This window comes from Phaseolus vulgaris, chromosome 11 (assembly GCF_051622355.1).
Source record: "Phaseolus vulgaris cultivar YP4 chromosome 11, ASM5162235v1, whole genome shotgun sequence".
NCBI lineage: Eukaryota > Viridiplantae > Streptophyta > Magnoliopsida > Fabales > Fabaceae > Phaseolus > Phaseolus vulgaris.
In genome coordinates this window covers 35,413,254-35,425,860 of record NC_143508.1, presented here as the reverse complement: position 1 = coordinate 35,425,860, position 12,607 = coordinate 35,413,254, and positions in this window count along the sequence as shown.

The window sequence follows — 12,607 nt, the reverse complement described above, 5'->3', positions numbered from 1 at the left end:
TTGTTAAACAATTAAAAACAGTGAGATATAGGTTGCTGGAAAAATGCCCAAGAAAGCACTCAAACCACTCCAAGAAAATATTCTGTCCTCAACCAAGCCTTGCTTGTGAAATGGAGTAGCTTCAAGTGAAAGCTACTCCTTTCTCCTTTGGTGAGTTCTTGAATTTAGAACATTGATCCAATTCTAAAGTAAAGTGCCTTTCAATCCAGCTCAAGTTGCTCCTAAGAATGTCAAGAATCATGTGTTCTTGTAGTTACATTCACACCCCTATTCTACAAAAGAAATAAGAAGAGCCATTTTATTATACTCTTGTCCCAAAGCTCTTGCCATGCTCCTAGTAATTCGTTGGGCTTGGGCCCCTTGTTGGGCTTGGACCCCTTGATGGGCTTGGGCCCCTTGTTGGGCTTGGGCTTCATGGCCTAGAGCATCCTCTACTTGGTTTCCATCACGCGGTGTACTGTAAGGTGTTCATGAGCACTTTCAGCGGAACGGCGTTGGACTGGTTCGTTAGTATACCTACTGGGCACATTACCAATTTTCAACAGTTTTCCAAGATGTTTGTTGAGCAGTATATAGTCAACAAGGCGCCACCTTTGGTGTCTTACGACCTGTTTGATATAAGGCAGTACCAAGGGGAGTCCCTGGAGGATTTCCTGAACAGATTCGGAGCTCAGATAGTCCGTTTGTCAGGAAAGGACGAAGAGATGTTCGTGCACGCCTTCAAAAAGGGCGTGTTATCTGGGCCTTTTAGTGAGTCGCTCATCAGAAGCCACCCCACCAGGTTTGCTGAAATCCGGCGACGTGCTGTGGCTCACATCGCCGCCGAGAGCGAGGTCACCGAGAAGAGGGGAAACGTGGCCCCAACTAAACCGCACGCCCAAGCAAGGGTACAACCGTAGAGGGTAATGGAGGCGGCGGCGGGAAAGAGGGATCTAAGGACGCACCATCCTTACGACCCTAAGAAAAATAAGAGCAAGGGACCAGGGCGCCCCAAGGAGAGTAATCGCCCCCCAAGGTATGAGTTTATAATGGGTTTGGCTGATTTGATCACCATCCCAAACATTGCTGCCATGCTCAAAGTGCCTGAGAAAAAACGGAGAAGGTTTTGGGGCCAAAGCCAGACGTATGGTGCGAGTTCCATAAGAGTTTTGGCCACTCTATCAACTCGTGTTTAGCTCTGAGATACCAGCTCGCCGAGCTGGTCAAATGTGGTTTCCTGAAGGATTACTTGCTAGAGAAGCAAGTGGACCAAGCGTCAGGATCTCAACCGGCGGGCAGCAGCACGAGGTGCCCATTCACGGTGAGATCCACACCATAGCTGGCGGATTCTCCGGCGGGGGGTGCACAGCATCACAACGTAAGAGGTACGCGAGGTCGGTAATGTCAGTGGAAATATTTGAGGATCACTCGCCCGACGTGGACATTACGTTCACCAAGGGGGACCTTAGGGACGTGGTGCCTCACGACAACGACCCTATTGAGATCTCTCTTGTCATGGCGGGAAGGACTGTCCACCGGGTGCTGGTCGACCAAGGAAGTTCGACAGATGTTATGTTCTGGCCGACTTTTGAGAAGTTACAATTGTCCCCCGATCAACTAAGACCATATGGGGGCTGCTTGTACGGTTTTGCCGGAGACCAAGTGGAGGTGAGGGGGTATATCGAGCTGAGGACGACCTTCACTGACGGCTTGGCCTCACGAACGGAGAAGATCAGTTATCTTGTTGTAAACGCCCCGTCAGCGTACAACATACTGTTGGGAAGGCCAACGCTCAACAGAACAGGAGTTGTGCCTTCGACAAGGCACATGAAGGTCAAGCTGCCGTCAATGGAGGGCATGATCATCACTATTTGCTCCGACCAGAAGGAGGCGAAGAAGTGTTACGAAAACAGCCTTAAGAACAAGAGGTCTGTGTGCCACGTAACCACAACGCCTCCCCCTGGCGTGGAGCCGAAGCGCGAATCCCGGCGAGTTTCGGACACGGCGTTAAAGGTGGTCGCCGAGGGCGATTTGCCGATGGGGAATGTAGAGGGGAGGCCAGAGAGCGGGAAGGGAGAAAGAAACTGCTCGGAGACCTCCAGAGAAACCGGTATCGTGAGGGCCCTGATCGCCAGCGAAAGGAAACCTCAGCCAGTAGAGGAATGGCTCGAGAAGGAGATCAGTGGGAAGGTGTTTAAGTTGGGGAGAACCCTGGATAGCGAGACGCAAGACCAGATCGCCAAGGTGATAAGTAGACACTTGGATGCGTTTGCGTGGGCTGCTTCAGATATGCCGGGAATCAACCCCTATTTCTTGTGCCATCGTTTAGCGATGGACCCCAAAGTCAAGCCCATCCGCCAAAGAAGAAGAAAGTTCAATGAGGAGAAGAGACAGGCGACCAAGGAAGAGACACAGAAACTCCTTGCAGCGGGCCACATCAGGGAAATCCAATATCCATAATGGCTCGCTAATGTTGTCCTGGTCAAGAAGAGCAGCGGAAAATGGCGGATGTGTGTTGACTTTACAGACCTGAAGAAGGCCTGCCCAAAGGATTCTTATCCTTTGCCAATCATAGCGCCCTGGTAGACAGTGCATCAGGGTGCAAGCTCAGTTTTCTGGATGCCTTCTCGGGGTACAACCAAATCAAAATGCACCCCATGGACGAAGAGAAGACCGCCTTCATGACGGAAAGGTCATGTTATTGTTACAGAGTAATGCCCTTCGGGTTGAAGAATGCAGGGGCCACATACCAAAGGCTGATGAACAAGGTGCTCGCACCCATGCTCGGAAGGAATGTGCAGGCATACGTCGACGACATTGTCGTGACGTCCCTCGAGAAAGACAAGTACGTCGCAGACTTGAAAGAGTTGTTCATCACGATAGCCAGGTACAAGCTAAAACTGAATCCTGAAAAGTGCGTTTTTGGTGTAGAAGCAGGGAAATTTCTAGGGTTTCTCCTGTCAGAGAGGGGAATCGAGGCTAACCCCGAGAAGTGCGCCGCCATTTTGGCAATGAGGAGCCCCGCCAATGTGAAGGAGGTGCAGCAACTCACGGGGCGGATGGCCGCCCTGTCCCGATTCGTATCGGCAAGCGGAGAGAAGGGCCACCCATACTTCCAATGTTTGAAAAGGAACAACAGGTTTTTTTGGACAAAGGAGTGTGAGGAGGCCTTCGTAAAGCTCAAGGAATATTTGGCGAGCCCTCCAGTTTTGTGCAAGCCCCAAGTCGTAACACCACTCAAGCTGTACTTTGCCATAACTGAGAGGACGATCAGCGCAGTGCTAGTGCAGGATCAGGATCAGATCCAAAGGCCTATATATTTCGTTAGCAAGGTGCTGCAAGGCCCAGAGGTAAGGAGATTGCGCCATTACTTCCAGAGCTTCACGGTATTGGTGATGACTGATCTGCCAATCCAGAAGGTTTTGAAGAAGCCCGATGTGGCTGGAAGGATGGTGAAATGGGCAGTCGAGCTTTCGGAGTTCGACATCAAATATGAACCCCGGGGATCGATCAAAGGGCAAGTCTTCGCTGATTTTGTGGTCGAGTTGTCCTCCAAAGTGGCACAGAACGCCGAGGACGACTTTCGCTGGGTACTCTCGGTTGATGGGTCGTCCAACCAGCTGGGCAGCGGGACTGGGGTCATTTTGGAAGGGCCCAACGGAGTGTTGATAGAGCAATCATTGAGGTTTGCTTTCAAAGCAAGCAACAATCAAGCAGAGTATGAGGCTTTGATCGCCGGAATCCTGCTGGCGAAGGAATAGGGGGCGAAAGTGCTGATGGCCAAGAGCGATTCGCTGTTGGTCACCGGACAAGTAACTGGCGAGTTCCAAGCCAAGGACCCGCAGATGGCAGCCTACTTGGAGTACGTGCAAGAGCTAAGAAGATCTTTCGCTTCATTTGAAGTGGTGCACGTGCCAAGAGAACAGAATGCCCGAGCTGACTTGCTAGCCAAGCTCGCCAGTTCGGGCAAGGGGGGCAGGCAGAGGACTGTCTTGCAAGAAACCTTGAAAGCGCCTCGAGCATTCTTGGCGGACCACCAGATTCTTCATGTTTGCAGATCAATGGAAAGAACGACGAGAAGTCATAGATCCCTAACGCAGGAAACTCTGAGGACGCCGAGGGTCAGAGTGCGCCCGGCGGAAGAGGCGAGTCGATGCAAGTTTGCGCTATCCACGAACCAGACACGTGGATAACGCCATACCAACGCTATTTAGCGGATGGTGTGCTTCTAGTTGACTCAACTGAGGCCAGGAAGATAAAGAAGAGCTCCAGCAAGTTTACCCTTATTGACGGCGAGCTATACAGGTTTGGATTTACACACCCTTTTCTTGAATGTGTACACGAAGAGAAGTGCACGAGGATTATGGCTGAGCTCCATGAGGGGATTTGCGGGAGCCACATTGGAGGTCGATCGCTAGCAACAAGGACTATCCGTGCAGGCTGCTACTGGCCCACGATGAGGGAAGATTGCAAGAGATACGCCCCGCGTTGCAAGCAATGCCAGCAGCACGCCGACTGGCACAAGGCGCCCCAAGAAGAGTTAAAGTCAATCTACAGTCCTTGGCCGTTCCACACGTGGGGAATCGACATCCTGGGACCCTTCCCATTGGCAGTCAGACAAATGAAGTATTTGGTTGTGGCGATCGAATACTTCACGAAATGGATTGAAGCAGAACCAGTGGCTCAGATCACCGCACACAAAATCCAGAGTTTCGTATGGAAGAATATTGTGTGTCGTTTTGGCGTGCCCAAGCGTCTAGTATCAGACAATGGGACCCAGTTCGCAAGCCACCTGTTGAAGAAACTTTGCGAGGACATCGGGACACAACAAGTGTTTGCATCTGTGGAACACCCGCAAACGAATGGGCAAGTGGAGTCCGCTAATCGGGTTCTGCTCAGAGGATTGAAGAGGAGGTTGGAAAAGGCCAAGGGGTCTTGGGCTGAGGAGGTTCCCCGCATAGTGTGGGCATACCATACTACTGAGAAATCGGGAACCCACGAAACCCCGTTTAGCTTGGTGTACGGGCGCGACGCGATGATCCCAGTTGAAATCCAAGAGAGCTCGCCGAGGTTTCTGAACTTCGTGTCAGAAGACTCGAACGAAGAGAGGAAGATGAACTTGGATCTGCTGGATGAGGTCAGGGAGGAAGCGCGGGTGAAGGCCCAAGCAGTAAAGAGAAGGGTCGAGCGCAAGTACAACTCCAAGATAAAGCCGAGACAGTTCAGAGATGGCGACCTAGTGATGAGGAAGGCCCACCAGTACGAGATGAAAAACAAATTATCGCCCAAGTGGACAGGACCGTTCAAAATAACCGAAGCACTTGGGAACGACGCCTACTGCTTGGAGACACTGGAGGGAGGGGCGCTTCCTCGCACTTGGAACGCCACCCATCTCAAATTTTACTACAGTTGAGCCTTTGTAAGTAGCAATTAACTTGAACAATTTAAGATGTATCAGTTTGAACAAATTTTTCAAGGGGGCACTCTTTTTCACTAAGGAGGGTTTTAATGAGGCCACCCAGTAAAGAAGGTTTCGAAGTTTATCAAAGTTTCCTAGCTATTAAGTTTGCATGTTGTCTGTTTGCCAAGTTTGGGGGGAGAGACCCTATCGCCCTTGTGTAGTTTTAAAGAAAAATGGCAAATCCGAACTGCATGCATCCAGTACAAAATTTCCGAAACGTAAAGTTTTTTAAGTCCTCATCCCCATGTAGCGATCGGAGGCACAAGAATAAAGTTTTTTAAGTCCTCATCGCCATGTAGCGATCGGAGGCACAAGAATAAAGTTTTTTAAGTCCTCACCACCTCCCAGCGACCGGAGGCACAAGTATCAGATTTCTTCTAGGCGAGAAAGAGATTTAAAAGACCTCCTCGCCTTGAGCGAGCGTAGGCGAGAACAGATCACAAGACCTCTTTGCGTGAGCAAATTGAGGCAAGTTGACAGCCCTCAGTGCATCCGAGGGAGGAGGAGATGTAACCCCTGGGCAAGTTGAGGCATCAGAAAAAGTCCTTCTCACCCTCGAGTGAGTTCAGACAAGATTAAATCGAAAGGTCAGGGGTGCTAATGATCTCAAGCGTGGGAAAGGAGGGTTGGAGAAGGACTATTTCCCCCTTGAGAGAGACACCAATGTCAACCTAGTAAGATCAGTTAAATCGGAGGTGAAGGGTGGTTGGGGAAGGTTCGCAGAGGACACCCCACAACCTAAATCATTGTTCCGAAACTCAGGGAGGTAGAGAAGGATCCGAAAGGTGGCTCTACCCCCAGATGAGGGAACAATGGTGTAAGTTATCTCAGGGTAAAGGTTCGGGGAAGGCAAAGAGCGATTCGAAAGACGGCTCTCCTCCCAGGTGAGCAAAGATGAAATCAGAAGGTGGTCCCGCAGGGGACGCTTTCAGTTAAAGGGAAGATGACATCGCCAGAAGCCCATGGTTTGAGATTGGAACAAAAAGTGAATCGCACAACGGAGGCTGAGTCTGCGAAGTTCTGAGCGACGATGTAGAGACGCCTTTGGCCCTTGGCGGGTCGGACAAGAGAAGTTCCAGGTGCTAAATGGTTTGCAGAAAGTACCGGTTGGTGCAAAATACGTTGAGTCGAGAAAAGTTAAGTACCAGTTGGTGCAAAGTACGTTAAGTTAAGAAAGAACCATCCAGTTAAACCAGTTGATTGCGCAGCAGATAAATCGAAGATTATATATATATATATATATATATATGTGTGTGTGTGTGTGTGTGTGTGTGTGTATGTGTGCACATGAGCATCGAACAGTTCGAACAAAATGAAAATTATTACAGACCAAGGTAAAGCATAAGAGTTTTCAAAGAGATAAGTCAATCGGGGGCACGATCTTGCCGTCCACCACCTCGTTATGCACTGAGAACTCAGAAAGATCGAGGTCAGGATATTTGCAAGCAAACTGCTCCAAAGCAGCGCCAAAGCCAGAAGTTAGAACCTGGGCAGCCTCAAGTTGAAGCTCGTCGATCTTCGTCTTGAACCCACTGTTCTCTTCACGAACTTGGGTGACTTCAAGCTCGAGCTCGTCGGCCTTCTTCTTGAGCCCGTTGTTCTCCTCACGAACTCAAGCAAGCTCAGCAGCAGTTTCACTAAGTTCTTTGGAGGCCTTATCCCGATCTTGCTCAACCTTTCCCAGAAGGGTCTCTCTCTCGATTGACCTCTTCTCCAGGTTGACCATCTTCTCGGCGTCAGTCTTCTTTGCCTCCTCCAGCGCGGCAATTTTCTCCCTCAGAGGGACGATCTTGCTCTCCAGCTCGACGGCGTCTTGGAATTTGTCATGAAGCTTCTTGCGCAGCTCTTTGTTGTCTTGCTGCACGCTCTGGAGCTCGTCCTTGAGGGCGTTTTCAACTCGCGAAAACTCCAAGCCTTGCATCATCATATCGCACTTGGTCTTCTCGGCTTCAGCTTTTGCGGTGCTTGCCACCTCCTGGTTGATCCGATTGTCGAGCTCAAACTTCTCCAAGGAGTCCTTGAGCCCTTCGCCGACGATTTGGGGAAGACAATCGTCAACCATGGCACTTAGGCGCACGGTGAAGGACTTCAAAGCTTCTTGAAGAACGGCTGGGAGGCCTGAGGTTGCTGGTGGAGGCGAAGGTTGGGGCTCACCACCACCCTCACAAGGTTGGGCGGCGGGGGGAGCTTCGAGGCGTGGTGGTGAGGCAGGCAGCTTCTCGGCGGCTTGTGAGGAGGCTTGCGTATCAGCAAGTTGCTCAGGAGGGGCCTCAGCAACTGAAGCGTTTGAAACGAGAACATCCCTAGCGGACTCGAATGGTGTGGAGGCGCTGGGGGGGTTCTCGATGAAGTTTGGAGCGGCGCTCTCAATTGCTGTGGGCTCGGTCATCGCCACCCTTTTCCTTTTGCAGATTAGCCCGTCCTCGGTGCTTTCATCCGCCTCTTCGTCAGATACTACCCTGGGGGCTTTCCTTTTGGCCTTCTTGAGAGGTAGTTTTTTGCGTTGGGGGGCTGGAAGAGCGGCAACAGCGGGTGGACCAACTGGTGGGGATTGGCCCTGGGCGGCGGCGATCTCCGCAACAGGGTTTGGGATTGTTTGAGATCCCGCCGCAAGCTTATAGGACCTGGCTATGGCGCACAGCTCAACCATCCTATCTTGTCCCAGCATCGTATCTGCAAAAGGGGCCAACAGTTATCAACTAGCACAGAGAATTGACAGGTAATAATGCATGAAGGAGTTTGAAACCATACGCGAAGTAGAACAACAACATCAAAGTAGGAACGAGAAAATGCAAAGTCAAGCTAGGGAAACTTGAAGGCTTAAGGGCAAACCTATGTGAAAGTCCAATTGGCTTTTATAGAACTCGAAGGAGATGATGGAAGCAGTCGATAAGGTCACATTGGAAGAGGCGACTTTCTTCCAGAAGCCGCATAAGTCCTTCTCGAGCTCCCCCATCTTTTCGGGCTCCCTACCCTTCCTAAAGCTCGACTCCTTTTTCCCTTTGTTCACCCAATAAAAGGGGAACCCGTCGAGAAGGGAAGGGTCTTTATCGTTGCAGCATACACGCACGAACTTTCCCTTCCAATCCTTATAGGATTTTCTGGAAGATAGAAAGAATGGACCTCCCGGCGATCCCATTGAGGCTGACCCATAGACGATCGCCCGAGTTCTTCGCCTCGAATAAGTAGAGGAACACATCCACCGAGGCCGGATGTCCTAAGTGTGCGCAGAGGATCTGGTAAGCCCGCACGAACGCCCAACTGTTGGGATGGAGCTGGGCGGGGGCTATGTCAAGCTCGGTCAGGAGCTCCCTCTCAAACGTGTGAAGGGAAACCGAAGCTTGACCTTGTTGAACATGGTGGTGTAGATGAAGCAGGAGGGGGCGTCGTCGCTCCCTTGATCGTCGGTGCAGATGGGCTCACCGGGAGGACAAGGACGCACGGACACTTTGTCATCATGCTCTTTGCTGAAAGAGAGGTTTTCCTTGTCACCCTTCTTGAGGCGAAAGATGTTAAGGTCGGAGTTGATGGATGAGGTTTCGCCCAACAAGGTTGCGGAGGCCCACGGGTATAACCGCTTGTAATCGGGAAGAGGCTTTACCACCACGCTGGTTTGTGGTGGGTTTGGTTGCGGCTGGTAACAATGAGAGGACGCGGGTCTCGCGACTTGGTCGGAGGGAACGTTGGGACCCCTTGGGGGATCGCGGGAAGAAGAATGGTTGGCCCTACGGGTTTTCGCCGGAGGGTTGCGAGGAGATGGAGGAGGGTTTGGTGTGGTTTTTGGACGAGTCATCGAGAAAGCTGCAAGAAGATGAAAAGGTATGAATGTTCGTAAACAGAAAGACTCGACAGAAGAAGAGAAACGGAAAGAACAAGGGGGGGCTCGCAGAGAAAGGTTCAGAAACCCTAAACGCAGAAAAGAGAAAAACAAAGCAGAGAAACATCCCACAACGTATGCTCCAGACAAGTATTGGATCATGCGAACCGATTAAAATGCAACAAATATCAGTAGAGGTGATAAAAAGGTTACCTTTAGATGATCAGAAGAGTGGTCCGAAGGATGGAGATTGGGAGAATCGGAGCGTTCGCTGGAGTGTTTTGAGAGTTCGAAGAGAGGTAGAAGATAATGAAACAGTGAAATGGCGCGAAGCGTTTAAGAGTTTCGAAGAATGTCGAACGTTGCGAGAAGCGCAAACGACAGTGAACAATGGCCGTTGATGGGTCCACGTGTCGAATGATCGAAGGAGTTAGTGAAATGTCAAGTCAGTGAAAAGTTTTAGCACCAACGCGCAAAGCCACGTAAGCCGCCGGATTTGAACCTCTTTAGTCTCCTCGCTGAACAAGTCGCAGCTCGAGACTGGGGGGCTTGTGTACCGACCAGGTCATCGGGTGCGATGACGTGTCTTGCACGTGCCCGGGTGGGGCGTGCTCAGCAGAACACGTAGGCTAGAAAAGAAGGATGGTTCAGTGGTGAGCGTGGTCTCCGGTTCATGGAACTGGCGTTCTGCGATGAACATGCCCGGTTGTCGCCGGGTTGGCTCGTCATCAACGTATTTGGCGATTGGCGATCATGCAGCTCGACATCGCCGCAGGAAGCACGTCGCCAGATCTTCCAATGAGCTCAGATCGAAGCTGGTGAAGGCCCAGAGGTGTAAGTTCGAGTGTACAACTCCAGTGAGGTGATTGTTGCGCTAGCATGGGGCGTGAAGCGTGTTAGGGTTGAGGGGACAACTCGCCTATCAGCGACGGGATTCCCAGAGTGGACATTCGTTGATGGCATGGTTTCCTCAGCCAGAACACGCATGGCGCAGCGGTAAGGAGGGTGCCATTAGAGACAAGCGATATCACAGAGATGTGCACTTTGCTGCACTCGATACTCGCCTTGTCGGGTGGTGCTCTATAGCATGTCGCGTGTTAGTTTACTCCTTGAGATGAGGACTTAGCCGCGCGACTGGCTACTATGCAAAAGTGACGTTCAAGTTGGCCCAGCCCAGATGACGACACATGTAGGGTTTGATTCTCTCAGTTACTCCAACCCAGGTGATGACAAGTGTAGGGCTGGGAGAAATAAAGAAGTGACGCTCGAGTTATCCTAGCTCAGATGATGACATGTGTAGGGCTGGGTGCTACCTGCCATCCCAGCCCAGATGGCGACACATGCAGGGCTGGATGCGAGCCACGCGTCCAAAAGCATAACGGCTTGGAGAGAGAAAAAACCTAGCTTTAAAGGTAACCTTAACAGAATTTGCAGAGGTACGTTTTTCTTCATTACGGCTCTTTCTGCTAGGGTTGTGTGCTTTTTCAGTACGGTCCTACAGAGCATATTTTCTCTCAGTTTTGGGTGTTCTTGTCACTAACTTGAGCGTCGGAGCGCCATCGGCCGCAGAGGCGCCACTGTGTGTCTTTCAGGTTCTCAGAGAGGCTATCTGTGGTGGGGACTCGGAGGGCACGTGGTGTCAACCTGGTGAGGAAGACCGTGACGAGGCAACGCTCTTGCGCTAAGTCAACCGGCAGGATCACTCTTCTTTAGGGAAGTGGTGAGACTCCATGGTATACCTAGAAGTATAGTATCCGATAGAGATCCCAAGTTCATAAGTCACTTTTGGAAAACTCTTTGGGGAAAACTTGGAACAAGACTACAATTTTCAACTTCTTGTCATCCTCAAACGGATGGCCAAACCGAAGTAGTCAATAGATCTCTTGGAACTATGCTTAGGGCTATCATGAAGGGAAACCACAAATATTGGGATGAGTACCTTCCCCACATTGAGTTTAGTTATAATAGAGTAGTCCACAAGACTACTAATGCTTCTCCTTTTGAAGTTGTGTATGGATTTAATCATCTCACCCTTATGGATTTGTTACCTCTTCCTAATCCACAAGAATTTCTGCATAAGGAAGGAGTAATCAAAGCCGATTTTGTCAAGAAAATGCATGAGAAGGTTAAAATCCAAATACAACAACAAAATGAAAAGTATGCAAAATACAACAATAAAGGGAAGAAAGAAATAATTTTTGAGGAAAGAGACTTAGTTTGGCTTCACCTTCGAAAAGACCGATTTCCAACTCAAAGGAAGTCCAAACTAAGTCCCCGAGGTGATGGACCCTTTCAAGTCCTCAAGAGAGTCAACAACAATGCATACAAATTGGACCTACCTCTTGAATATGGAGTACAAGATACTTTTAATGTAATTGATCTATCTCCATTTGTAGGTACCAATGAAGACGAGGACGACATGGATTTGAGGACAAATCCTTTCCAAGGGGGAGGGGATGATGGAAGAGGGCCAAGCTAAACACCCCATGAAAGACAAGAGCCAAATCAAGAGCCTCTAGAGCCAAGTGAAGAGCGTCTAGCGCAAGGTGGAGAGCGTCTAGAAGGAAGGGGAGAGTGTCTAGGACCTATTACTAGGTCCATGACCAAGCGTATCCATGAAGATTTGGGCCAAGCTACGGATGGGAGAGAAAGCAACTTGTATATGCTACATGAAGGCCCATTAAGGGTAGCTTAGTATTAATGTAGTGTAAATGGCATAAACTTGATTCCATGAAACTTGACCTAGATTTGCTAAAGATTTGGTCACGTTCTAGAAGGATTCCCCACTAGGCCGGCCATGTGCCATGTGATGTAATTTGCATTTCATTTTGATTAGCATTAGGATTGCATTATGGTCCTCCTTAGCCTATAAAAGGAGGAGCCAACACCTTGTTATTTCAAGACTATTTTGAGTAATGAAATGCTGTCCAAGTGCCATTCAAATTGCTCCCTTCCAAATTCACTCTGGAATTAGGTTTTTAGTATTCAACCTTCACCCTCAAATGGAGATGGCCGAACCACTCCAACCCTCACTACTCCTCATGCACCTTCAAGGCTCCCATACTTCCTAGGAATGCCTTGTTCCACTCTCCTCCACTAAGCTTCCGCAACCATCATCATCAAAATCAAAGAAGAGCTCATAGGAATGCCATCACCCTGGCTCTCCACTGCTCTGAACTTCCTTTTTGCCCCTGGCGCCCATGCTCGAAGGGGCGCCCCCGCGTCGCCCACCCCCCCCCCCCCCCCCGAGATGTCTAAACACCAGGGTGGTGGGTTCGTTTCTTACTAAACCACGTTAACTTAAGACAATGTATTGCTCAAATTGATTTTATTCGGGTGACCTCGTTAAA